Source organism: Sarcophilus harrisii, chromosome 4 (genome assembly GCF_902635505.1).
Source record: "Sarcophilus harrisii chromosome 4, mSarHar1.11, whole genome shotgun sequence".
Taxonomy (NCBI): domain Eukaryota; kingdom Metazoa; phylum Chordata; class Mammalia; order Dasyuromorphia; family Dasyuridae; genus Sarcophilus; species Sarcophilus harrisii.
In genome coordinates this window covers 33,351,211-33,376,947 of record NC_045429.1, presented here as the reverse complement: position 1 = coordinate 33,376,947, position 25,737 = coordinate 33,351,211, and the positions used below count along the sequence as shown (strand labels likewise).

The 25,737-nt window shown below is 36.3% G+C and overlaps 1 protein-coding gene and 1 long non-coding RNA gene across 3 annotated transcripts in view; one reads left to right on the top strand and one right to left on the bottom strand.

Annotated features, from left to right (window-relative positions):
- The first annotated feature begins 1,809 nt into the window (after window positions 1–1,809).
- Window positions 1,810–20,010, top strand: LOC116423778. Its single transcript, XR_004234303.1, has 4 exons — window positions 1,810–2,370; window positions 7,443–7,684; window positions 8,726–8,827; window positions 19,770–20,010. It is a non-coding gene; the product is annotated as an uncharacterized LOC116423778 (long non-coding RNA).
- Window positions 14,522–25,737, bottom strand: part of ZNF644 (zinc finger protein 644) — a 110,239-nt gene continuing 99,023 nt past the window's right edge. The window contains exons 6-7 of one of the 2 annotated variants that reach the window (XR_004234301.1): window positions 23,527–23,619; window positions 14,522–15,161 (exon numbers count right to left, since the gene is read on the bottom strand). The gene's annotated coding sequence lies outside the window, so the exon portion shown is untranslated. The remainder of the gene's footprint in view (window positions 15,162–23,526; window positions 23,620–25,737) is intronic. The other variant, XR_004234302.1, reaches the window with a different exon arrangement.

Sequence of the window (25,737 nt, the reverse complement as noted above, 5' to 3'; positions counted from 1 at the left end):
TGGGAGACCTTATTGCCGGCGCCCCCGTTTCTCCTCCCCTCCCCCCCGGCCCCCGCGCGCGCGCACGCACACACACACACACACGCGCACACACACACACACACGCTCCCCTGCAGGACTCCCTTGGGGCCGCGACCCTGGGGCTGAGGATACTCACTGTCCGTCCCCGCAGGCCGGCCCCGTCCCGGTCCCCCGCCGCGCCGGCTGCCCGGCCGGCAGCTCCGGCTCCCCTCGATGCGTACAGAGAGAGCGGCCTCTACCGTCCACGGCGGGCTCCACAGCCGTCCGGTGGGAGCCCACGCCTTCCGACAGCAGCTCCCCTTTCCCTGCCAACGCCCCCTCCCCCGCAGCAGACGAACTAGAAGCGACGGGGAAATCTTTCTATCCAAATGAACTGTGATATCCTTTTGATGGGTATAATTTATTCCAAAATAGTCCCTGGACTGAAACGATCAATTAGCAGCCCGAAACGCACTGCGAAGTAAATTGTCACACTCTCTATTACAGGATGGTTATCATATATTTATAAGGTGTGTTTTCTGCAATCAGAACCAACAAGGTGTTGAGGGATCAGTCATAAATGCAGTTCTTCAAGAGGAGGAGGGGCCGGAGCGGGAGAAGAGCTCTGACACCGCGCGCAGGAGACGGGAAAAGTGACACTTCTGGCACCTGCCTCTCCCGTCCCCCCGCGTCTCGTGCCCTGCTGCATCCGGGTACGCGGGAGGCGCGCTAGGGACCGAAGACTGCTCGGGCCAGCCCCCGGGGACCGCTGGCGATACTCGGGCCTCCCGCCGGGCCTCTGAGCCACCCACATCCCTTCGCGGAGGGCTTTTCTGATTATGTAAAAGACAGATCATATGCTGAAACTGACGCTGCTTCTCCCTCTAGTTCGGCAGAAAGCTCTGGCTAAATCTCATTGGTCCTACTTGTGCTTTTCCCCAGCCCTTCCAGTATCTTCTGCTTTAAATTAGCTCTAATGTGACAAAAAAATAAATAAAAAGGACTTTTAATCCTTGCTTTTAATTGAAGCAGCATTCTACTCCTCCTTCAATTTGGGCTGTTATCCTTTAGTCCTTTCCATCAGACTGCCTCCTTTCCCAAATGTAAAGATAATCTAAAAATCAGGACCCAAAGTCAGATCTATTTAGCCTAGTAGCACATTAGAATTTATGACTCTTACAGGTCACCCAGTAGAACTCCACTGTACAGATGAGAAAACTAAGACCCAGAATGATGTCACTTTTTTCAAGTTCTTCAGGTAGAACTAAAATTTGAACCCACAGCCCTGGATCACCAAATGTTTCCACTACACTGCTCACTCTGACCATCAAGGTCATGTGCTATCATTTCTCTCATGTCAGCCTCAAGGTGCAAGGGTGCCCTCATGTTTCTTTCTTGGGACCACCTTCCATGATACATCTATATTCAGAGCACTTGTGCTGATCGAAGCTCATCCACTGCTCACTCTGGGCCACCCTTGTTCAAGACCTAAGAAGTCCCCTGGGGGGACCTGCCCAAACTGCCAGGCCCAGTGAAGCACAAGGTCTGTCTCTCTTGTTCTTCACTTCCTCCCCAGCCCACCTCCCTTGTAGGTCATGCATTTGAAGATATCCTCTCTAACACTTCCCTAGCATGATTCTCCAGGAGCTGCAGCCCCCCCACCCCCATACACCTTGTGGTTCTCCGAATGGGCACCACCTTCAGCTCTTCAGAGACAGTATTGTTCCACGGTTCTCTATGACTTCACTAGAATACCGTTCATCCTCCTCCCCACTCCCCCCGGGGACCAGTTCTGCCCTCTTCGGCTAGAACGCAGATCTAGAACCAAGTCCAATGACCAACGCTGCACAACACCTCTCAGAATAAGAATATTGGCAGCACCTGCCCCGTGGGTGAGGCGGAGCTAGGGAAAACACCCAGAGCCCCCCACAACACAGTTAAAGATGTTAACTTGCCTCATCCTGGTCTCTCTGACTTCTGGCCAAAGCTTTGAGAGTTTCAGGCTTATGCCCTGAAGAGGATTTGGGAAGATCACATTGGAGCCAGAGGGAAAGCTGCTGATGGCAGATTACTCCGGGGCAGCAAGTAACAGAGACGGCCAGGTCGTGAAAGTCTCTAGTCTTCCCCTTATTTACTTTCTGGGGAAGCGGAACATAAATTTAAGAAAATTCTGGCTGAGGATAAGGTATCATTTCTCGAAGATGGGTTTGAAAACGTATACTCCACAAGGAAAAGCCACACTCATCCTCTACAGGGAAAGTGGCCAGTGTTTTATGATTTTGTCTCCGTGTGAAAATCTTTATCACTGACCCGAGAATATACTCATCTCTCCCACCCAGAAACATGCCTTCATTTTCAGACAACCAACGGGTGAGACCTTGGGGGGGGGGGGAGGAAGGGAAAGGGCCCTTCCAACCAACTCAGTGAAGGCTAGAGAGCTGCACAGGGCCTTGGCTCAGAAGGGACTGGGGAAGGTGCCCAGGAGGTGGGCAGGGCCACCTGTCCAAGGCGCCTAGCCCTGAAAACACAATGCGCCTTCTTAATGGACTTCAAATTACCAACATCGCTAAACTCTCCCTTAATAGACTCGTAAAGATCCACTTGCTACCTTTCTCCCCTTCATCTAGAATTTGTAACCAAGAGCCCAATTTTGTCATTTGGAAATACTAATTATCTAATCACGCCCGCCACGCTGCATAACGCACTTGTCTGCCCAATTAGCTAGGACAATTATTAAAATTCGGAGGCCTAATTATGTCTCAATTTAATGCTGGCAACCCCGCATCCGAGCAGTAATTAAAATCCTCTCTTTGCCTCTGCCTTTAGGGCAGGGGATGATTAGGACCTGTCAGGGGGGGTACTGAACCGAACCAGTCAGGCAGATTGCACAACACGACCCTGCATTGTTAAGTGTGTCAACATATTAACCTGAATTCCCTTCAGCCCCCACATAATCACATCGGGTGGAGGAATAAAGGGGCTAAAACATGAAGCATTTTATTAAAAAAACATAAATTCTTTTTAATTAATGCTGTAAGAGATCTGACGAATTTCAAGCTTCTAAGTGCTGGGAGACATAAGACTAGTTCATCTAATTATCAGCAAATGTACTCTTCTCTGTTAAATTTTTTTTTTCTTATTTAAAGAAAATGATCCTTTTTTCAGGGGTTTTTTTGGTTTTGTTTTTTTTTTTTATAAGCACAGCCTAGCTGGCTTCCAGAAATATACTTGCTTACCAGTTTTGTTTGATGATGGGACACAAGTGAATGGTGACTTCCAAAAGAATCAAATCCAAGACTGGAGGCATAAATAAAAAGGCTAGAATTTAATACTTGAAAGATGTTAATAAAAGTTGAATATTAAAAATCATAATATTGAAATAAATTCAAAATATTTATCTTATTCAGATCACAAGTTTGAAGTCTGAAATGATGCCAGTGTGAGGAGGGTAGGAGAATAACCCAAAGATGGGAGGAAGCTGAAGCTGTTATTTGGGAAGCTCACTGATCTGGAGGGTTCTAGTCAATAAGTATTAACTTGGTTTGAGCACCTTTTCCCCTGGGAAAGAATGAGCAATACAAGTCCACATATAGTTCTTCCTTTCTTTCAAAGCCAAGTTTGGACACAATGATTTATCCAAATTTTCATGGATTCAGCTCAGGATTCCCTTGGAAATAGTACCTTGGTAATGAAGGGCATTAATTCTGAGCAGTAGAACTAAAGGAAAAACAATTTCCTCATATACTCAACATTTTTAACAGGACAAATGACCTCATGGACTCCTGAATAGCAAAATGGTAGTTTTAAAGGACAGTTCTATAAAATAAAGATTTTGTCTGAACAGCCTAGAACTCAGATTTCAATCAAATCGACTTTTCCTCTCTGCATTTGCTTCCAGTCTGCTCTTTTGATTGCAGAAAATCCAGCCTTAAACAGCACAAATAATATTTTAGTATGATTATAAAAAGTTGTGATTTCATGGAGGCCCTGAAAGTATCTGAACGCAAAACTACATACTGGAATGCTTTGAATGCAGATGAGAATCCAGCCTTTAACAAGTCAGACATTAAAGATATTTGCGAAAATAAGTAAAAATAATGTCAGACATCATTAATTCTTCTTTTGAAAAATCTGTTTTCAATAAATGTTATTTATGATAACATATAATGGGTTTCACATGTTGTATTTTTCAATTAAAAACAATGAGTTTACTCATTTTTAATAAGTATTTTTCTAAAGTTATCAGTTTTAATTTCCAATATGGAAAATATCAATACACATAATGAGCAAAAATAAAAATTCTTTGGAGTACTTAATTATTTTTAAGAGTTCAAAGGACTCTTGAGACTCAGCAGTGGGGGAACTATACTCTACACTGTCCCTACTACATCTCTCTAGTCTTTTTTTGGAGGAACAGGCCTTGTGATTTGTTCGTATGTGGAAATGTCTTCTACCACTGAAGATTCCTATTTTGAAACTTATAGTCTTGAGAGTTGTCCCCTTGGCTACTGAGAACTTAAAGGATTCGCCCAAGGTCACACCACCAATATTTGTCCAAGATAAGACTTTGACCCAAGTATTTCTAAGACCAAAAATCTATCTACTACAAATAACATGTAAATTATTAATTCGTGCCAGAGACTGCTCTAAGCAATAATATTAAGAGACCAACCCCATGGATCAGTGAAAGGACCATTTGCATTTTTTTTCCTCTAGAGGCCACTGTGAGGACCAAGACAACATTTAAGGCACTTTGTGAACTTCAGAATGCTACCCATAAATCATTATTGTTATCATTAGTAAACCCTAAAAAGTCACTAGACCACAATTTAAGAGCTATAATAATAGTACTGATATTTAGTTATTTGTAAATTGCTTTATATGTCATCTCACTGAGGATTCCTCACAACCTTTCAAGGAAGGTGCTACAAAGATCATAATCTCTATTTTTACAGATAAGAGACCAAAAAGTTTAGGTTAAGTAACTTGCCCAGTGTCACACCTCAAGTAAGCCATGGCCCTCTGTAATAACATTCTAACTAGACTCACTGATGAAGTAAAAATACTTGTTCCTGATTGTGCATGTTAAGTGTTGGGTGACTCTTCATTGTCTACATTTTCACATGGTCCAATACACTTAAAATATTATCTTAATTCAAGTGATGATTGAAAATAGAGGTCCTCTCTCCTTTTCCACCTTTAGATAAAAGAGTATGATTTGGTCCTCGGTGAAAAAGCTCTCTCTTGATCCCAGCTGCCACAAGCCCCCCTGCTAGCAAAGGCAGTGGCTACAGATGGTCTATGCTAGCACAGTTTGGCTTGAGTGTGGACAGGCCCTGAGGCATTTATGTTGCACAGATCGGAGGAGGATAAGTCCGCCCATTCTGCTCTCCCACTGTGTGTGCCTACATCTTGAAAATGGCCTTGCTCTGAGTCTCTTTGGATGGCAAACCAAAGTGCAAATCTGTGTTCTGACTTGTTCGAGAGGCTGTCAGCATGTTTTCCTCTTGTCAGCAGCAATTGACTGGTCAGGCTCACCCTGTACAGCAATTGTAACAGCTCATTGACAGACCAGTGACCCAGCTGGACCTGATAATGGAAAACTATTGATTTTTGTGGGCTCGACAAATCTGAAACGAAGGACCAATGTAATGTCATCAATTGTCTTGGACTCTGATAACCCAGGGGAAAAAAGTTTCAGAGTTCTTCTTCTACATTTCCTGACAATGTTAGCCTAAAAATAATCACAGACACAATCACTTTGTAAGCTTTTCTTCTTAAATCCACAAAACTAGTCAACTATTTCCTGAAGGTCCCATTGTTCAAAGAACCCGGGTTCACAAGGTAAAGGGGAGAGAGGGAAGGGGAGGGAGAAAGAAGTGTAAACTGAAATGAGTTTGCCAACCTGTAAAGGTTCTTCAAGAACAAGCAACTAATTGAAAGCATGCTTTAAAGAGGATAATGCTAAAAATGGTATCTAACATAAAACACTTGGAAAGAAAAAAATTTAAATCTGATGATTTATGATAGAAATCTCATACATAAAAAAAACCAAGAGTCAGCTGAAAGCTTTTCTGAATTGACCTGATTCAAAGATAAATGACTTGGGTTTTAAGAATTCTGTAATATGTTATCTTTTATAATCATAAGCATAGTTGAAAAAGAACCCCTTCCAAATTTTTTTTTCCCCATTTCAGTTCACTATTTCAAAACCTTAAGAATGGTTGTCAGCTTGGACACCAGAAATGTTGCACAAAGCTACCTCTAGACTCAGCCTTGGGCTTCTGATGGCATGAGATATTAATTCCCTAATGGTCTTGGTTGCTGACCTGATATATTTAGCTCATAGCTGCCCCGAGCTGCAGTACAAGAAGTCTTACAGCAGAGCTTGGCCTCTGGACAGAAAGGACTACAGCAGCAAGAGTAAGTAGAAATAATTTGAGGGGCTTCTAGATTTATTCTGTCAAAAGGGTCTGAAGACATCAGTCTTAGAGATGAGTTAGAAAGAAGTCCTGATGACACTAAAGCACTGAAAATGAGCCTGAGCTATGGCAGGGCTCCTGTTCACAGGTGTGTGCAATCTTCACACTGCTGTAATCTTCCTCTTATGACCTTCGATTAGCAACATCCCCACTACACACCTCTCTGATATTCTAGCACTGCTGAAATTAACTTCACTGTTTAGCTGTTTAGTAGCAAAAATCCAAAGGTCTGGGATCTAAAAATATAAATATACACATATGCTAGGTTTAAAAAAAAAAACCCACCTGTCATTAGCACTTTGGGAAATATTTAAATGGGTCAGAAATCATATTACATGTATGATTCCATGATGTGCTATCTCAACGATTGTACTTGTCTGAATATAGGAAAAAAATAAAATCTCTTGCAGTCAAATAAACACTTAACAAATGCACGACTATACACAGAGTCCTCAGAGCTTTGCCTTGCTCCATTATTGATGATCTAAGTTATTAACAAAGGTTTGTTGAGTTGAACAGGATCCCCAACAAGCCTTTGTCTGAAGACTTACACTTAGGGGGAACACAGCAATTACTAAATGCAATCCACTCTACTCTGGGTTGCTTGTAATCATTAGACAGACTTTCCCCCTCTCACCCCCAAATAGTAAACCTAATTTAGCTTTCAGCAACTTCCATCCATTGATATCAAAGCCATCTGATTCAATATACTAGTCATTTTGCCTTAGTAGGGAGGGAGGATCCATGAACAAAATCAGCTTTTCTTAGCTACAATGATTGATTTGGGTTTTGGATACAAATGCTAGGGAACCAACAAACACCTTACTTAATTCCATTTGGACTGCTACCATACCTGCTCTGAGGCCAAAAAGCACAGCTCAAACGATCCTTTCTGCTACTTCAGTTATCTGAAAAATGTATATACCATGAAAATTCTCTGAATTTGCTTTCCTCTTTTAGGATGACCACCTGTTCACTTCTCGCAGTTCCCAGACTGAGGTCAGAACACCTGATTTTGAATCCTGGCTCCAAGACTTGGAAAGTTTAGGAAGCACTGAAGCAGGAAAGATGAGGCTCTCAAGGCCTTAGTTAACTTTTTTTTGTCTGAGTCTCAGCCATTTAAGAGAGAATGAAATCTGAAATCATTTGAATAGAACCTAGTCTACCTACTCAGCGATATTCCCTACCACAAGAAAACACAGGTACATAATTCTACTCGAATTGTTGATTTTTAGAATGTTCCAAAATATTCCATTTTTCCGTCCTTACTTTCATTGTTAAAATCTCACCTATTTCTATTTTGTGGGGCACCACAATCTAGCCTCTCACTTGTATTTCCATAGTGCACAGATAGCTAAAGAATCCAGTTTGAATTCCTAATTGCTATTCTTCCTTTTTAAATCATTCTTTCCAATGGATAAAAAAGGTGTGGAACATGGCATATGCTATCAAATAAGTTCCCATGGTTGACATTTTTCAACTGTTTTTCACTGTAGGATCAGTTCAAAACTATGCATATTATATAAGTGGTGAGACATATTAGGAAAGGGCTCTCATGGCAAAACAAAAGGTATCAAACTTTTTCCCCCTGAGTCAACAGTCAAAGGCATCTTTCTTTTCCTATGAAGCCATTCTTAAAATTCAAAATTTCTGGGTCTGAGCCTAGATTTGCCATTGCCTTGTTATTTGATGTCAGACAAATTACTTCCCCTCTCAGGACCTGCCCTCAGTTTCCTCAATTACGCATTCCAATAAAACATAAGATACAGTAAAATACAGGAGGGCAAAGGTACTAGTTTTAATTATTCTGTCCCTAAAGTCCACCAAAGAGATAGTTAATATTTGTTTGTTAAATTGAAATATATTAACAGAATTATAGGTGTAGAATTTGAACCATCTCAACAAAAAAATCTTCCCTGGACAACTAGCTTTTTCTTTCTCAACATGAGTATGTACCTTAGTACCATGTGCAGGACTTGCACAAACCCAGAAAAGAATGCTCTCAAGAAACTTATATTCTACTGGAACCAGAAGATAGTCTATAGGCTCCATCTACTGTTCTCTCTGTTCAAATCAGTGACAGAGCAGCTAAAATTGTTCTTGATTTGACCTCAATAGTAATTTCATTCTTCAAAAAGTAGAAGGACCTAAAAATGAGGAATTTTATAGCGTATTTGATTCTCATCAATTAGGAAAAAGTAGTTGCTTAGATGAAAATAATGGAGTGGTTATTTCTCCCCAAGGTTTCCATCTTGGAATTTGTGAAAAAGATGAAGCATAGAAACAAGAATCTAATGTGTGACTTGGATTTGGAGAGAACAAATTTTAAAACATTAACAGAAAAGGTAGGTTAAGAAATCCATTAACTAAAAGTCTACAATGTCAGGGGGGGGATGGGAATCTCTAAAAAATGAAATTATAAAAACACACAGGAAAATAATTCCAATGAGAAAAAGCTGAATAAAAGTTATATAAATGGTAATGTAAATACTCAGGCAATTTCAAAATGTTGCACTTTGGCTCTACCAACATAGAAGCTGCTAAAAGGGTCTCTCAGGTACTAACTCCCTTCCTTTAATGTTAAGGTTTTTAAATACTCAAAAAGAAAAAAAAATATGGTATTTAAATGATAATGGGGAATGAAAAGAGAATCTCAGAAATGGAAGACAAAGCCCCAACTTTCAAAAATGAGAAGAAAATGGAATGTGCCAACTATAGGTCATGACTTTAATCTCAATTTACCTCTTATTCAAAAGCACTGGATGGGCATATGAGTCATTTTATTAAACTTTTTCCTCCCTACCTTTCAGGGGGCAGAGATATTTCCAATTTACTCTTTCCTTGGGGTATGCCTTTCTCACTAGCCACTCCCTCCTCACTTCTAAAGCCCAAATCTCTTTTTTCAAGAGTTGATGGCAACCTAAAAACTGACACAGCAAGCCACCTAGTGATTAGTGACTCATTTTCATGCTAGGGGAACCTGGGGTAAACGTGTTCACTTTACTCTATGAGAGCGTTAAAATTACTCAACCAATTTTCTCTCTTTGAATGAGGCTTCTGAGTTTTCCCAATTACTGTATCTTTAAGGATATAGAGTTTAACAATTAGTTTTAGCTTTAATTTTTAAAAAGTCAAGGCAAATCATATTTCTACAACTTCTATATATGGGAGGGGAGACATGAAGACTGTTCTTTTTTCCAGGAACTTTAGAAAGTACAGGTAGGAAATCTTTGTGCTAATGCACAACTGCTAAAGTCAACATGTCCTTTTCCACAACCTATACAGTTTTGTTTTAACTTTTTTTGATTCCGCAGTATTCTGCTGCAATCACCCTCACCAATTCCCACATTCCATTGTTTTCCTTTTCAAAATTGAGGGAATAAGTAGCATGGCATTTATTTTCCTCATACAATCATCTGTGACTTTTCTGACCAGTTTTAAATAAGTGTCTTTCAATCTATCCAAGTTCTTCTGTTCCCAGGAACGTCCTTCCTTTTCCTGGGCACTCAGTCCCTCTCTCCTTAAAACAAAGACAAAACACAACTTAGGGGATCTAGAAGCAGTTGCATAGTAAAAAGCCAAATGCTTTGTTCACTCTCAAATTGCCAAGTTCCTGCCAGTCACTAGAACTGGGTAAGATTCTACAACAGGCTATTAAAGGGCTGGTTAGTGAATATCTAGAAAAAGTAATGATCACAAATTTAGTGCTCCGCCCTTTTCTGGATTTCTGGATAAATGGGTTGTGAAGACAAAAGGATAAATTAAGTGTGACATAGATTTGAAAAATGAATAGGAAGCAGTAAAATTCTAGGAACAGGAAGCGCAAAGTTAAAATATTAACAAAGAAAATTATGGTTACATTACACAAAGACCTATTTGTAACGCAACATTTAGAATGTTTTCTTAGAAAAATTTCAAATTGATTAGATGCTTTTGATCCAAGGAACAGAATTCTTTCATATGGGAAAATGTTTCTATGTTTCTTCAGATTACCTTCAGAAGGTTTGAGGCACAATTAAGGAGATCTAGGGTTCTCATAAGTGTTAATACCCTGATTTTCAGAAAAGCAAAGCAAATAGTTTGCAAACTGGAGACCGGTAAGTTTGGCCTTCTAGAACAGATTATTAAAGAGATATAAGCAACATGTAGAAAAGGAAGTAGTGATCACAAAAATCTAATGAATGGCTTCACTGAGAACTAGTCAAATTGATTAATCTTGATTTTTTGCTTTTTGTTTTGTTTTGTTTGGGAGATTTTTTGTTTTTCTTTTTAAACAGATTATTTAGACCACAAAGTCTGGTGGATGATAAAGAAACAAACTGCCTATATTTCAATAAAGCATTTAACAAAAGTCTCCCAACCTGTTTTTTTTTTGTTTTTTAGGAAAAGATTAAGAAATAATGGACTGGAGAATACTGTGTTAAGACGAATTTCAAATTGGTGGAATGGCCAGGCTCATAAAATAGCTGGTAATAAGCCAAGTGGGAAGAAACTGTCACTGCTAAAAACAAAAAGTCTTGACTTATCTTATTGATAATTTAATTTGTAAGAAAGGTAGAAGAGAAATGAGGGTCTGTTGTTATGGGTCTGATTCTTATCAGTAAGGAATAAGATTAGAGACCTGAAACAGGCAACTCTGAGTATGAATAACAAATTTTGGCAGTGTCTGTTGAGAATAGTCGTTATGAATCAAGGAATGTCATTACTATAAAGGATAAGAAATCAGCTTTTAAAAGACATATTCTTGGGGGAAGAGTAGGAACTATGAAAACAGATCTACTTGGGGTAGATGGATAGATGATAATGACAAAGATAAATTGAACTCAATTCAGATTTTATTTTACTTTTTAAAGAAACAACCTTTGAAATGCAAATAAAAAGTTATAACTAAAAATCAAAATGAGTGAAATGATTAGAAGCAGATCTACTAAACAGTGAATGACTAAACACTAAAAAACACTTACTAAAATGGTTGCAAGCCACTATCTTTTTGTTTATTCAGAGATCAGGGTAAATGGAGAAGTCTTGGAAGATTACAGGTAAGCAAACATTCTTATATACAAAAATAAGGATGTGGATAGTTCAAATTATAGGTCACCAAAACTTACCATTTCTTTGTGGTAAAACTCTAGAAATGTTTATTAAAGGGATGGCCTGTGAGATCTTAAAAACTATAAGAGAGTATTATTACAACCTGATATATTCCTCACCAAAAACAAATTATGGCATAATAACATTTCCTTTCTAGACAGGTCTACCAAACTAATGAATATGACAAAATCTCTCATGCTATTTTTTTTTGTAAAAATACATTTTATTGATGCTTTTTGTCTTTACATCAGTTTCCCACACAGCCCTCTAGATTGAACCGTGCTTTGTGACCAGTAAAAACAATTTTAAAAGTACAGTTGACACAGACATTGTGTGTGAAGATACATTTCATATTCTGTCCTGACAGACTTTCACATTTTTGATCCATAAAGGAGGTGTGTTTCATTATCTCTTGTCCAGACTCCTCCCTGGTTTTTCCATTGTTCAAGAGCTCAACTTCCTTTTAGAGATCTGTTCATGTGCATGTTTCCCCTTTTCAAAGTGACTAAATTTTTGCAGTCATTGTTTATATTTGTTCTTAGTTCTCCATACTTCACTCAAGTTCAGATAAACATCATTTCTTTGAATTCTTTCTATTCATCATTTCATGCTGCACAATATTCAATTATATTAATATCTCAATCTTTTTTTCATCTTTTTTCAGCCATTCCTGAATCATTGGATACTTAACTTTGTTTTCACTTGCTAACATCAAGAGTGCGCCTATAAAAATTTCAGTTTATATTGTACTTTGTTAATTCTTAGGCTATTGTCTTTCAAGCTATCTTCCCTGACAAAAGGAAGATTTGGTTTAGATGACAGTAGTTAAGTGGTTTCAGAACTGAAAACATGACTGACTACTAGATCACTATCAATGTGGAGAAATGTCTAGTGGAATGGCATAGGGCTTTGCCTTTGACTTTGGAAAGATATATACATCAATGAGTTTGAAGAAGGCAGAAGTGTCATATTTATCAAATTTGAGAATGACATGAAGCTGAGGAAAAGAGTGACAGGACTGGAGTCCTCAAAGAACTTGATGATATGAATACTGGGTTGAAGCTAATAATAAATAAACAAATAAACAAACAAAAAATAAACAATAAAACAGCCAGTATTAATGAATGTAATAGCCCGCATTTAAGTTAAGAAGAATCAACTTCAGCAGAAGTATGCAGAAGGAAGAATAGTTCATGTTAAAACACACACACACACACACACACACACACAGCAAAATTAGTATGTTATCTTATGCTGCATTAATAGAAAATGTATTCAGAATCATCAAAGTAATTCTGCTGCACTCTACCCGTGCCTGGAAATCATAACCAGTTCTGGGCATCATGTTTAAGAATAAACAGTGCCTAATAGGTCTACAACAGGATGACTACAACGAAATAGCTAAAAAACATTCTATGGGGAGACCAGTTGAATCAATTGGGGATGATAATCTGGCTGGAAAAAAGGAAGATTTAGAGACGACCTGTCTTCTTCAGATATTTGCAGGATTATCATGAAGATGATGAATCAGATTTGCTCTATGTCACAGAAATTACAGGATTAATTAGAAGAAAACCTTCCTTGTTAACAGAGATATTTTTAAATGGGGGTTCGATTAGAAAGGGGGGATTTGAGCTTGTCAATGAACTAGATGCTTGATGACAACTTGTTGATGTTGGAGATGTAGATGGGATTAATCCTTTGTGTTGTTATTCGTCTAGAGCCCTGAATTCTCCTTCCAGCTCTAAGATCTACTAGTCAAAGATTTATTTTCTATATTATAAATTATGAACCACATTTTTGCTCACAGCAACACTGCATTTGAGTTGTTTTTCAGCATATAGTTCAGGAAGATTTTGCCTAAGGGTCTTGTTAGCAAGAAAGCTACCACAATCAGTTTCATGATAGTTTTTGAATATCAGAAACATCCCTGAAAATGTGTGAACAAAGTGTTAACTTTGCCTTCAGATGGATGTAAAAACATCAGTTTACACGTAGTAGATGTAGATCTCTCCCTACAATTTGAAGTCTGATTCTCACCTTTTCTGAGAAGCTACAATAATTGTTTAGGTTTAAAAGGTTCTACCTAGAGTTGAAAAAAAGACTACTAGATAAATCACTTGTAACCGATTTGACAATATAAAAGACTTTTACATTATCAGATGATTTGGATTACGCAGCCCAAGGGTACACTGTAGATAATTAAGAACTGACTACAATCTTTATCTTTGTGCCTAGCTTGCCACTGTATCCAAATTGAACTGAAAATGATGCTGAGTATGAGGTCAAGTTTTCTCTCTTAAATAATTTCATATTTTTAGATACTGTTTGCTTCTATTTATATCTGTCCTAACCTTTCTTTCCTTTCGTAAATTAAACTTTAGGAATCACAGCATTGAGGCAGTTTTTCCTCTAGCTTAGTTTCCCTACTGTATATTCATTTTCCTTTTGCTGTAGCGGTAGCCCACATTCCCTCTTAAACTGCAGAACATTTAAAAACCTAAAAATGTTATATCCACCACTAGCAGTAAATGGTTTTTGGTCTTTTGGGGGGGTTTTTTTGGTGACATTCTTAGCACTGATCTTAGATGATTAACTATTTGGGCCAAGATTAAAAGTAGAAAGCCTCTACAAGTCTTAAATGCATCAAAATGCTTTCATGTTCTATATAATGCCATCTAGTGGCCATATTAAACATATCTAGGATTAAGGGGTTGTAATTATATAATAAAACACATGTTAAGAGTCGTTATTCATTTCAGGAAGCTTTACATAAGAGGGAGGAGCTAACCAGAAATGCTGCTGCCAGAAAGTGAATTTGTCCTTTCACCCATAGCTGACTGTCCAACCCAACTATGAAATAAATTTGATGACACATTTAAGTCTGCAGAGAACATGGACTGTCCTGAGTACTCAGCAGACACCTTGCCCTAAAGTTCTACTTTCTGTGCAGTTTCATTGATGGGAAGCTCACATTAGGCTTCTTAACAAAATCATTAGATAAATGGGAAATTTTCTTATTACCCATTAGTTCAGAAAGCATAAGTATTTCTTGTGTAGCAGCATAGTATGGAATAAAGATAAAAGAATCTAACAGAAGGTCTGATGATCATCTTACTGAGAACACTTTAGTTAAAACCATTTATAACTGAAAGCCTACCATTTACCAAGTATTACCAACCAGAAAATTAGGAAGCTTTTGTTGCTGGCAAGGTCCACTAGTTCACGTCTGTTTCTCTCAATAGTAGTTACACAGTGTTGGTTTCTGTATTTTACTTTTTCTGCACTAATGCGGTCAATAAAAATTCTACTACTATTCTAAACTCCGGAGAATGTATGGTATCAGGAATACAGGAGTATTATTCAAGGAAATAAATTTACTTTGCTGACAATAAAAACAAGTTACATATCAGGTCACGAAAGCAATGTGGGGATTAAGGTAGGATGACTAGGGTTCCCTTAATGAATCCCAGAGTCTCATGGCACATATACATTCGTGTATTCACTTACCCCTTTGGATTTCACACACACATAATTTCTGAGAACTGGATAGCTGATTCTGATGTTCCTCGGGCTTTCAAATATCATCTGTGGAAAGACAAGAAAAACAAGGAAATGGCCTAAAACCTCATTTTAGAAGACAGCTTCTTCTACCAAGTGCCATACATTAGAGTTCCTGACCACTTTATCAGTGCTTTCAGACCCAATTTCTGGTACCAACCATGTGATTAAGAGAGAAGTTTCTCTCTCGATTTTTAAGTTCCCTAATAGAAGGAATTGCTCCTGTACACCCTCACAGAAATGACCTAAAAGTAAGCATTTATCAAAGTGTTTTGAATGATCAACAAATAATGATTCCTCCTTGATCCATGCTTTGAAACTGGGAAGCAGCATCTCTTGGTGGAGTTTGCTCTAAGTTTCAATGGACTTTTCCGACACTGATGAAGAAATACTGCTGTTAGTTCTAAAGACATCCAAAGAGATACAGATTAAAAACTGCTGATCTAATTATGAAGAGAACTTTAGATCTTTAGGGCTTAAAAGTTCTGTCAATGGTGAAGTCTATACTACTTTGTCCTCTTTACAGAATATAAACTTGGGATTGAAGATCATGATCATCATATGTATATAACCTTTTAAAAAGATCAGTTCATGCCAATGACAGAAACACTGTGGAGCAAGTTCTATAATCAACCCTTACTTTACAGATAAGGAAAACAGGAGGCAGAAAGAAAGATTAGTTAAGTGACTTATCCTTGGCCATAGAAATAGTAAATACAAGAGGAAAGACTAAGTGGAGAAGCTTTTGCACTGTTGTGTTACTTATGTCACAACACTCATTGGAATAATTTTCAAAAGGGGAGAAAAGGAACAGGCAACTCAAAAAACATAAAGGAACAAGATGGATATGGTGAACCGAAGCTCACTCAAGATGTTTTAAGCATTAGGCAGCAGTGCGCTACAATACATAATTCTTCTGGAAACATGTTTCTCCATCCACTGACAACTGAAATTATTTTTTTTTTAAATTTTTACATCATAGGCCTTTCTAGAAATACCCATATTCTTCCCTCTTCAATTCCTACCCTCCAGAATTGAATACCCCTTTGTAACTAATATCATGACCTCACTGGATAGTGTACACAACATTTTACCTTAGTAATATTTCATTACTTGTCAAAAGAAAGGAGTATATTCAATTACTGATTGAAATGTAAATTTTCTTTCAGTAATATCTATTTTCTGCTTTGGCTTATTCCATTCTATGTCAGTTTATAAAACTCTTTCCTTATTTCTCTGAATTCTATACTTCATCCTAGTTAACCCTTAAGGGCTAATTTTAACTCACAGAAAGTAGTGTTACTCAGGATACTGTGAACTATTTAAATACTAGAATAAATTTATGGCCCACATCTAATTATGGCCCCCTTCTAATAACTAAAGTGTCTGCTCCCTTAGGAAAAACAGCTTTCTCATTACTTAGTGTATCTCTTTGAGACTTAATTGACCTCTCATTTAATTCTCTATACAGGAAGATTCTGATATTTCTATCAATGCAAGGCCAATCAATGCAAAAGGCCAAGAACTTACACTGATATAAAGCATTCAGAATGAAATTCTTCCTTCCCCGTCCCCGTCTCACTCTGGACAAAAAGTTGACATGTGTACATGCAACACCTAGAATGAATGAATGCAGATGGGAGAGTGATAACTATTTGGTAATGAAAATTATAATTAAAAACAATTATAATTTTTAAATGGGAGATAAACTAATCCAACTATTACTTGAAACACTCTCTCCCTCAACAACATCCCTGAAAGTAGGTTGCTAGGTCCTATTTAAACAATACAATCCCTGGGAACGCACTACCACTCAAGGGCAGCATTTCCATTTTGGACGGCTCTAATCGTTAGGCATTGTTACATGGCACCAAAAAATTCTGCCTTCTTTCAACTTTTCTCTATTGGTCCTCTAAGTTCTGCCCCCTAAAGCTAAGCAGAGCAAGCCTAATCCTCCACAACAGCACTTCAAATGGTTGAAGTCAATGGTTATACACTGACAGTTTCTGAAAGTGATGACAATGAGCAGTGCAATGGTCCTTTAATTGCCGGACAGTGAAGAAACCTAGTATGCAACTATGCTTCTCTCTTACTGCACTAGTCTTTTAGATTTTTCCGTAACTAAAGATATAAGAAGGGATGGATCTTTTCAGGTCACCTGAATAAAATTTCAGAACAACTATTCCATTGACTTAGTACATAATCTAACTATCCTTCTATTAAATCAATCAGAATCAACGGTTTGAGCTTTGCCAGGGAAGGTCATTAATTTCTAAGCATAGAGATCTCACTGGCATTTCTCTGATGCCTCAGGGTTTTCAGAGACTTCAAATCCTATCTCATCATCTGGAAGTGGAAGGCTGTGCTAAGACAGACACATTGATCAAAAAACGTAGCACAGATGCCAAATGTTTGAGAACTCTCAGGATAGGGATGATCTAGCAAGAAGATGGCAAAGGGAATCATTTGGAACTTGTATGAACTGGGAAGAACATCTCTAATAGTCCAAAAGCTACTGGCATGATGGAATGATTTCCTAGGTCTTATCAGTTAAAATTTGTTATTTGTGGCATTCTCATCTGTCACTTAATTTGATATGCATGTTTCACACTTACATGTGTCCCAACAGGGCAGTCTCACTCTCTGAATTCCTGGCAATCCCTGCAGTTATTCCTATGGTGTTTTGGGTTTTTTTGGTTTTGGTTTTTGCACATAATAGGTTTCATAAATGTTCTAAAAGATCACACTGCATTTTTTCAAGGGATCACCATAGATACTTATTCATAGAGTAAGATACTCATCATAAACCATTTTCAATTAACAGTATTATTTCTCATACTTAGCCCAAACCCCTCATGCTACAATTAATGTCCATGTCCTACTGTTTGGCTCTCCAGGGAGAAGGGACAACAGCTGATCACTATCTTCTGTATAATAACCCATTCATATGTTTGTGGGTGATATATTCTGGGTAGTATCATATAGCCTAATATTAGACTTACAACAGGCCCAAATCTTTATAAAGTAATACAAGTATTACTATATATTATCTTTTTCTTTATATATTTTTTTGCTGAGACAACTGGGACTAAGTAACTTGCCCAGGGTCACACAGCTATTAGTGTTAAGTGTCCAAGGCCAAAGTTGAACTTGGGTCCTCCTGACTTTAGGGCTGACACTCTCTCCACTGCACCATCTAGCTGCCCCCCTATATTATCCTTTCTTCTAGATGTTTACAAATGATTTTTTTAGTCTATGATTTTCCTAGCTTTAAGTCTGTGACCTCCAACCTTCTAAAACATGCAAACAGTTAATTTGTTAGTCTTTAAGTCATTTTATTAACTCTCAAAACCTGATAGTTGATTGTTGTACAACTATCTAACAATTTGGGTTAATTCCTTGAACAAAATATTAGACAAGTCATCAAAATCCAGTCTTGAAAACAACTAGCTTGAATAAAGTAGGCCAGAGCTCCACTTTTACAAATCTGGAACAAATATACTCTTCACCAGCTATTTATTTATCATCCTTGATATCATCCTAATTCGATGTACTAATCCACTCTAAAAATGAAGCTAAAGAAAAAGCTACTAATCCACTCTAAAAATGAAGCTAAAGAAAAAGCTAAGTGAAATGCTTATTTCATACCATCCTCAATCTTCATTACTACTTTTTATATATATAAAAAATAATACTTTTATTACTACTTTCTTTCTTTTGTCCTTTTTTCTGAGCCTTTATCTAGAGCATGCTTTTCAGTTTTCTCATCTTTCAGATACAGGAGGCTGTGAGGATCCTTTCTGGTTTTTACCACTAGAAATACTTAATGCTTCTTTATATTCAATTAGTGAACAATATTTTTTTAAGCTTTGCTTTCCAAACCAAATTCTAAGTACTACCATCTATGTCAGAACTAGCATCATTCTGATTGAGAGTTCCTAGAAATCTGCTGAGAAACTAATTACCTTTTAGGAAACTGTTATAATCAGGGGTATGTTGGCAAAAATAAAACATATACACATATATACAGAGGACACATTTTTAAGCTTCACCTCTAGTATTAACACTTTCTCCATTATTTTCTTAAGTCAAGACAACCAAAATAAATAGATATATCAAACCCTGATTTTTAAAGTTGTCAACTTCCAAGGTGTAAATGGTAATGATGAAATTTTAACAATCAGCTTTCCCAAGTTAAGTAGAGTCTCCACTACACTCCTTGGGAATAAACAAGTCTATTGATTTTCAAGTCACACTAAAATTTTAACAAGAGGCTCTCCTTGAGTCAGCAAAAGCTAGCTCTAGCACACTCCTGGGTACCCACATAAAATGTAATTAAACTGAGTTGCTTAACATAAACTACCATATAATGTCAAAGGTCAACTAAAGAGATGTTCTGGCATGTTTTTCTTGGCATGTTTTCTGTGAGTACTAAACTCACATCTAGCAATATATGCCTTTGTGGAAACAGAAAAAGAATTCACAAATAACAAAAAAAAAAAAAAAAAAAAAAAAAAAAAAAAAAAAAAAAAAAAAAAAAAAAAAAAAAAAAAACAGAAATAGTAGCTCTTAAAGAGCTTTCAGAAGACTGGCAGAGATTAATACAATTAACTTTGTTCTTCACCTTTATTACAGAATATGCCTGAAACTTCTGGAAGAAAACAAAAGAAGACAGAGGAAGGGCAGAAGTTACTCCAAAATACAAGTTCATCTGCTACATTCTTCCCACAGATTTCCTAAGATCTAGTGAACAGAAAAATTCTGAGGCTCAGGAATTTGATGAAAAACAGACTGGAGTTCTTAATGATACCAAGAGAGAAACAGAAGGCTAGGATCTTTCCCCCTTTTTCCTTTAAAAGTAAACTTTAAAGTTGAACTTTCTGCCATCTCAAATTTAAGCTAAAATTTTATTTAATGATATTTAAATCAAATTGTCTGATTGGATTTCTTAAAAAACAGTAACAATGAGCCTTATGGGTATATGTGTAGTACCTTGATATTACCTTGTTTTTATTAATATCCTCAAGATATTTCATGTAACTAAAATTAGGGTCTTATTCAAGCTTTTGTTATGAGAAGATGATGTGCTTATGCTTAAGCAAATTTGGTGCATCCCACTGGGTTACGTGTCATTCAGCGAGCTGGACTTAAGAGAGTCAGGGGCCAGATGGCTGATGGAGAAGTCTTTTGCTGGAATCCATCTCTATAGAGCATGATGTCGCACTGTACTTGGTGACCAGGCTGTCACTGAATACAACTCAGTCACGGTATTTAAATCACATTAAGGCTTTCTTTTATTTATTTATAGACCCCCTTGTGATTTTGTCTGGCTACATTCTAATTGCTAGCCTCCATGCAGTGATATGATATGCCACTAGCTATGCCTTTTATCCTTGCCAAAGTATATCCCAACCATTTTAGGTATAAATAGCTATATAGGGAAAATGCATTTTATTAAGATAAATTACATGGGTACCAGATTTCTTAATTTTCTATTTTCAAATGGATGTGTAATCCTGAATCCCTCATTATATATATTTACTAACTTGTTTAGTAGTGGGGCAAAATTCTTTATCTGAGATGAATTATTTTCTACTACTTTTCATTGAATAAGTGCCCTTCCACAGTAGTCATTTTTGATATTATAAAATTGCTACATAGAATGGAGTGTCATCTTCTAAACCACTTGAAATATTTGGTAGTTATATGTTTCTCCTCAATGATACGGAAACATTTTTTACTTTAATAGTTAAACAATTTCATTTTTAGTTGATGGCTTTCTACCTGTAATGGATAGAACACAAAGGATTTTGAAGAAAACCACTGAAAAGTAGTCAAAGTCATTTCCCAGAAAGAAAATGGATCCTCAATGGATGAAGGATATCCTCGAAATGTCCCTCAAAAGAAGAACTGAGATAACTCTTTGCCTTCATAAAAGCTTATTCAGCCTAAGTGTTAAGAAGAAAGAAAGAAAACAAGAAACTAACAAAACTGATAAATTTCACTAAAATTTGGACAAGTCCTTTCCAAGTATAGTAGCCTAACATGTTCTGAAGTTCAAGGGGAAAAGAATGATTCATGTTTTTATGAAATCCTTTTAAATTTGCTACATGTGGACATTATCTGCAACATAGTTAGCATCTTTACTATTACAATGATAACTCTTAAAGGCTAACATTCTACCAAATCAATGGTTTACCAATATGACATAATGAAATGAAACACTCATATGAGGAAAAACCACTTTCAATTATAAATCTTTTAAAAATAATGTACCAGATGTTAAGTATATAATATCATCTACCAGTAAGATTGTGGATTGTATTTCTTATTTGTGGTGCATGCATAGGTAATTTGGCGCCTTTCCAAAAAAACCCTAAATAATAATAATACTTTTATTTCACATGGAGATGTTATGGACCGAATGCATTTATTAATCAGCCATGAACTATTCAAGATTTCAGAAATTTCATTGATCAAATGTTTAATTCCTATTAAACTAATTTTTAAATTCCATTCTAGATTTTTTACTATAAGATATTTTACTAGCTACTTAAATAATAATCACATTGAATGGTTTGCTATCTGGCTCTTCCCTCACTCAAAAAAATGGGAAAGAATAGGAAGGACAAAGTAATGAAATTCTATTCTTCAAAAAGGAAAGCTAACTGAGAGGAAGAATATTATTTATGGGTGCGTTGACAGAATACCAAAAGTTAAGTGTTTAATGGAACTGAAAGACTTAAAAACAGAAATAATGGAATATTGTACATTGCATCATTGGAGATTAATTTACTTAAAATCTACTGAATGGGAATATTTCTTATGTTTTGAAGAAGTTGCTTCTAATATTATACAAAACACTATATAAATATTATTTTTTATTATTAATAGTAGAAAAATAATAGTTTAAAACAAAAATATATATTAAAATATGTAGTTTAAAAAATCTTAAGGACAAAGTTCTACATAACTGTTTACATAAAGCTTATGTTGGAGTTAAGTTATTAAAATGACAAAGGAATTAGTAGAAACAAATATGGCTAGAATTGACCATCTCTCATTAAATTTGATGACATACAGAGCCCCAAACGGACTGTCTACTGCCATAGTATATGAGCTTCTATTAGTCACTTAGAGAAAGATAAACAAATCAACAAGATGTAGAAAGGATAATGGAGGAAAAGTAGCACTGAAAACATACTAATAATGCCTGATAAAGGTAAGCAATTTGATCAAAAGAAAAAGCATATACAGACATGATTCTAAATTTAAATAACTTTCCATTAATCTAAATAGTTTAGAAATGGGATGTTTTAAAAGTTTATAGAATTATAATGAATTTTAATTTAGCAAAGTATTGCCATTTATACCCAATATAGATTACAAGTTTTAAAAAGATAAGAGAAATTAATGATATTAAGAAATAAAACTGGATTTAGTTTTTCTTGGGAGGAGAGGGATTCAGAATGGACTTTAGATAAGTAAAGGGCTTCAAGGTCATTATCATGAATATCAGGTCTCCTTACACCATCTTAAAAGGATAGAAATTAGAAAACATTAAAAGATATGTGAAGTAAGCCTATTAAAATACCCCTAAAATTAATTTTGTGAATAAAGATAATTCCTAATATAAATGTATTTACCTGTCACTTGAGACATTTAGGGGAGCACAGTGGGTTGGGAGCACTAGACCTAGAGTTTAAATCCAGCTTCCACTTTATTAGCTATGTGAAAATGAGCAAATCACTTAAATTCTTTCAGCCTCCGTTTCTTTATCTGTAGAATGGGGAAAATAATAGCACTTACCTCATAGGCTTACTATAGGAATCAAGATATCATAAACATGTGAATATTTTAAGTCATTATATAAATAACATCAATAATTATCATTAGATTCTCAATAAAGGACAAATTGTGCTACCTCTTCTCTCAATATCCTCCAAAGAAAGCTAGAAGACTTCATTATTATTTGAAATCCAAATAAATGTAGCTTTACTTCAATTAACATTAGAAGAGGGAAAAACCATAATGTATTAAGTACAAAGGCAAATTCAAACCTCAATAAAAATTATGGATTAATTATCTTAGTTATAATACTCTCTCAGCTTAGGATAGGGAGTAGAATCTCCCTCTATCAATCTCAATCACTTTATTTGAAGAAAGATACTGCAACATTAGTAAGAAAAGCCCAGGTCACAAATGCAACAGCACAGGTAGTGATATGAAGGTTTTAAGGGGAGAAAAAAAGGTACAAGTTGCAAAAATGGGCTACAATCTGAAAGGAGCAAATTCAAATCAGATGAACAGTTAAAGGTGAAAATGACTTAAATAGATTTGTCAGGTCTCTTTTTGGTTTTAGGAATAAACACGCATTTAGGAAAATGCTTACCATCCCCCTTCCCCATCCTCCACCTTTTCTAATCTTGTCTGCTAAAATGAACCATTTCATTATTCTCTTTGATTCTTCAATGACAGAAAAAACCTGAAAACAGAATGGCAGGATTATCATTAAACTACTTTTACCAGTCCATTAAATTAATACTGAAGTTACCCAAGGTAAAAAGCAGCACCAAAAAGCCCGTGAACTCTATGACATTTACTCACTCAACTGTCCCCTTCTAATCAAAGGAGATAGCAAGAAAGATATTTCAGAAAAGTTCTAAGTAAACTCAAAAAATTGATGTCTCAGGGGAACCTTTTTAAAACATTTAAGAGATCATCAACAAAACACACCAGCCAAGTGTTGCATGAACCTTTTTCCAACGACAACTAAACAAGCATTTATTCAGCACCTACTATGTACAGGCTATGCACCGAGTTAGACAGACAAAGGTATCATATTGTCCTTCTAGATTCATAACGAGGAATAAATGCTTTAGAGAAAAGTGCCAGAAAAATATCAGGAGTAGGGGTGGCACTCGGCTCTTGTTGCCATATGGAATCCTCAGGTTTAGGAGGAAGTCTCTTCTTGTGGAAGCGTTTAAGTGTTCAACCCCATGGCAGGTTGTCTGTGTCCCCTGATGGCTCATTCAAAGAGTAACATTGGCTTTGGTCTTGGAGAAGGCCATTTGCCTGCTGTCTCACGAGGAGAAAATATGACAGTAGCAGATGTCTAATAGAGGAAAGGGGGAACCTTAAAAGTACATGAGAAACATGAGGCCCCCTAATGAAGAGACTGAAGTCCTCGTCTGTATTTAACTTCTGGGTGGGAAATTAGCAGGAATAACTGATGCTTTCATCACGCTGGGTCAGTGTCTACAGATTTCTCAATGAAATTAAAAGTTCTACAGAATGATAAAAGTTTTAAGTATACAAAACATAATCAGGCATAATATTCTTTCATCTCTAGGGAATCATGTTCCAACTCTGAAATGGTACTGCAACAGATCTTTTCAATTATTAGCTTGGATAATCTTGTCTTCAAGGCACAAGGAAAGCATAGTATAATATAAAGTAATTGAATAATAATAAATATCATCTGGTAAGAACATTTAGCAAATATTTTAAAAAATAATTACAAAACTAAATGAACAAACATAACAAAGACATAAACATGGAGTTAATTTTTAGCAACAAGAGTATTTTTTTTTAAATACTTTAGTTTTCCATTTCTTAATGAAACATGTATTAAAGAATTACACTTTTCATGGATTATGTCAAGTACTTAAATCACCTAAGTTTTGCCATCTTTTGAGTAAAGCACAATATAAACATATTGACTTGCAAAACTATCCAAAAACAATTGCAGTCTGACATGCAGTTTATTTTACAAGAAATCAGTACTCAGAAACTGTTTTCATCTCATTTTCAAAAGATGGAAACCTCATTTGTGTATTTATTTATAAGTACAAATTTTAATGGATTTATTAATTATCCTCCAAAACAAGAAAAAACAGAGAGCAACAATCCATTCGACAACAAATTCTCTTACCAAGTTGTACGGCTTCCATATATTTGGCAGTCCTCCCATAAATAGGTGATATATAATTAGTAATGAGGGAAGAGAACCATCTTCCCAATTTTCTACTCATTACACCATTCCTTTAAGGTGCTAAAAAAGTATTAAACCAATTTGCAAGAGAATTGGATAAAAAGTTGTATGTGACTAAAGTTATGATTTATAAACATGAAGGACCTTACTGGTATGTGAGCCCCTTCCATCAAACTGGTAGGATATATAATTCATGGTCTGAAAAACTCACCCAAGGGCTTTTAAAATAAGTTGAATTACTTGTCCACAATCAAATCAACTAGTTATCAGGATGAGAATTGGGATCCAGTTTTTGACTCTCAGTTTTCTAGCACTATATTCAAAATGACATACTGTGCCCAAAATATTTAAGAAGTGTGTTGCCAGAACAAAATAAGAAAGCATACTAATTGCTATGATCAATCACTTTTCTTCCCTTATTCCTTTCATGCCCCAAAACTGCCAAAAAGGCAAATACTTTTCTTCCTTTTAGTGAAAACTGACATTATACCACAATTAATAATGTTCTATCTTATATTCTAGAAAAATACATGTATTATTTTGGGGGTGGATATTAATGTGCTATAGAGTAGACCAAATAAAATGCTAAACTACGCAAAATGTTTGTCC